Source organism: Arachis ipaensis, chromosome B3, assembly GCF_059453495.1.
Source record: "Arachis ipaensis isolate K30076 ecotype BB chromosome B3, ASM5945349v1, whole genome shotgun sequence".
NCBI classification, from domain to species: Eukaryota; Viridiplantae; Streptophyta; class Magnoliopsida; order Fabales; family Fabaceae; genus Arachis; species Arachis ipaensis.
This window is the reverse complement of record NC_142438.1, coordinates 64,956,496-64,959,315: the sequence shown is the minus strand read 5'-3', so window position 1 is coordinate 64,959,315 and position 2,820 is coordinate 64,956,496. Positions and strand designations below refer to the sequence as shown.

General features: G+C 42.9%; 1 non-coding gene across 1 annotated transcript; it reads right to left on the bottom strand.

Annotated features, from left to right (window-relative positions):
* Positions 1-1,005: 1,005 nt before the first annotated feature.
* On the bottom strand, positions 1,006-1,112 carry LOC148570929 (small nucleolar RNA R71). The gene has a single exon (XR_015908873.1). It is a non-coding gene; the product is annotated as a small nucleolar RNA R71 (small nucleolar RNA).
* Between the last annotated feature and the right edge of the window lie 1,708 nt (positions 1,113-2,820).

Here is a 2,820-nt window from a genome sequence, read left to right as displayed (position 1 = left end):
TATTCCTCTAATTAAAGTTGCTTGACCAATCAATCCCTGTGGGATTCGACCTCACTCTATTGTGAGTTTTTACTTGACGACAATTCGGTACACTTGCCGAGGGAGATTTGTTGAGAGACAAGTTTCTGTGCGTATCAAGTTTATGGCGCCGTTGCCGGAAATTGATTTTGTATCAACAATGATTAAATTGGAGGATAACTAGATTGAGCATTTTTTTTTTGTTTGATTTAAGTTCATTTGAGTAATGTAATTTCTGTTCAGTTATTTTCTTCCCTTCCCACTACCTATTTTCTTAGTTGTTTACGATTCAGTCCACTAACCCACTAACTGTTTGATATATTGCATCACTCACACTAACAGCATTTCTAACAAGAATAGTCTCTGCATCTAGTTCCTTGCTTGTGCCTTGTTGGTTGTTTGACAGGGAGAAGAAGCGGGGCTTCAACTTCATTTGATTCTGAACCTGAGAGGACCTTCCTTAGATTAAGGAGGGAAGCAAGAGGAAAGAGAGTAGTTGGTGCTGAGGAAGAGGAAGAATATTTTGAACCAGACATGGATGAAAACATGGAGAACCATCATGAAGAAGAGGCTCACAACCATGGCAGAGAGGGTCTAGCAAATCATGCTGGGCAAGAGAGAAGAGTTCTGGGTTCCTACATCAACCCAAACCCAGGAAACTGTGGGAGTAGCATCCAAAGGCCAACCATACATGCCAACAACTTTGAACTAAAGCCACAGCTCATCACCCTTGTTCAGAACAACTGTTCATTCGGAGGGAGTGTCCAAGAAGACCCCAACCAACATCTAACCACCTTCCTGAGGATATGTGATACTGTGAAGTCTTATGGTGTTCATCCTGACACCTATAGACTACTTCTGTTCCCTTTCTCACTCAAGGACAAGGCATCTAAATGGCTGGAATCCTTCCCAAAGGAGAGTTTAGCAACCTGGGAAGATGTGGTAAACAAATTTCTGGCAATATTCCATCCTCCTCAATGGATTAACAGGCTGAGAGCTGAGGTGCAAACATTCAGGCAGCAGGATGGTGAGACTCTATATGAAGCATGGGAGAGGTTTAAGGACCTGACAAGAAGGTGTCCACCAGATATGTTCAATGAATGGGTGCAGCTACATATTTTCTATGAAGGCCTTTCTTATGAATCAAAGAAGGCAGTAGACCATTCATCCGGGGAATCTCTTAACAAGAAGAAGACCATTGAAGAAGCCATAGATATCATTGAAACTGTAGCTGAGAATGACTACTTCTATGCTTCTGAAAGAGGCAACACTAGAGGAGTGATGAAGCTGAACAATGTAGATGCACTGCTGGCCCAAAATAAGCTTATTACCAAGCAGCTGGCTGACCTCACCAAGAAGATGGAGAGGAACCAAGTGGCAGCAATCACCACCTCATCAGCAACCCAAGAGGGAGTGAATGCTGAGGCATGGGAGGAGCAAGAACAAGCCAATTACATTGAAAACTCACCCAGGCAAACCCATGATCCATACTCTAAAACCTACAACCCTGGATGGAGGAATCACCCAAACTTTGGGTGGGGAAATCAACAAGATCAAAACCAATATCAGAGACGTCACAACCCCAACAACCATGCAGCTCACCAACATTCCACACAAAGATCATATCAACACCACCCTAACAACACTTCTCCACATCCATACCAAAACCAGAATAACCTAACTCACCCTCATTTAAAGATAGACTCTCCAAAATTGAGACTATGCTTGAGGGTATATGCAAAGAGATTCAAGACAGTAAGGCATTCCGAGAAGAAGTGCAGTCCAATATGCAGAATCAAGATGCTGCAATCAAAAAATTTGAGACACAAATTGGCTACCTATTCAAGAGAATTTCCAGCCACAACCCTCGCAGCGATGCAGACTCAAACCAAAGGGAGGAGTGTCAGGCTATAACCCTCAGAAGTGGAAAAGAATTGAAGGAGACTCCCAAGCAACCCCAAGAGAAAGATTCATTTAGAAAGAAGGAGGAACAAGATGAAGCTCAAATCCCCACCTCCAACTCACGTCAAAGGGAAGGAGAGCTGAAGCCATATGTTCCGAAAGTGCCATATCCTCAACAACTGAAGAAGAAGGGGGATGACAGCCAGTTCTCCAGATTTTTAGAAATCTTCAAGAAATTACTGATAACATACCTTTTGCTGAAGCAATAGAGCAAATGCCGCTCTATGCCAAGTTCTTGAAGGAATTGATGACTAAGAAGAGAAGTTGGAAGAGCAACGAGACTGTGATACTAACCGAAGAATGTAGTGTTATCATTCAGCATAAACTACCCCAGAAACTGAAGGATCCTGGGAGCTTCCAGATCCCTTGTTTTATAGGGGAGATCACAGTGGAGAAAGCTCTATGTGACTTAGGAGCCAGCATAAATCTAATGTCAGTAGCTATGATGAGAAAAATAAAGATCGAGGAGGCTAAGTCAACAAAAATGGCCCTACAACTGGCAGACCGATCGTTCAAGTTCCCTCATGGTATAGTGGAAGATTTGCTGGTGAAGGTGGGGGATTTCATTTTCCCAACAGACTTTGTGGTATTGGACATGCAAGAGGAAGCCAAAGCCTCCATCATCCTGGGAAGACCGTTCTTAGCTACTGCTGGAGCTGTCATTGATGTCCAAAAAGGTGAACTCACCTTGAGATTACACAATGAAAAGATGATATTCAATGTGTTCAAGGCCATGATTTACCCACCAGAACAATGGGGAGAATGTATGAGGTTGGACTCATTAGAAGATGCAATGCAGGAGAGTTTTGAAGAAGAAGAACCTGAAGGATTAATAGAGGA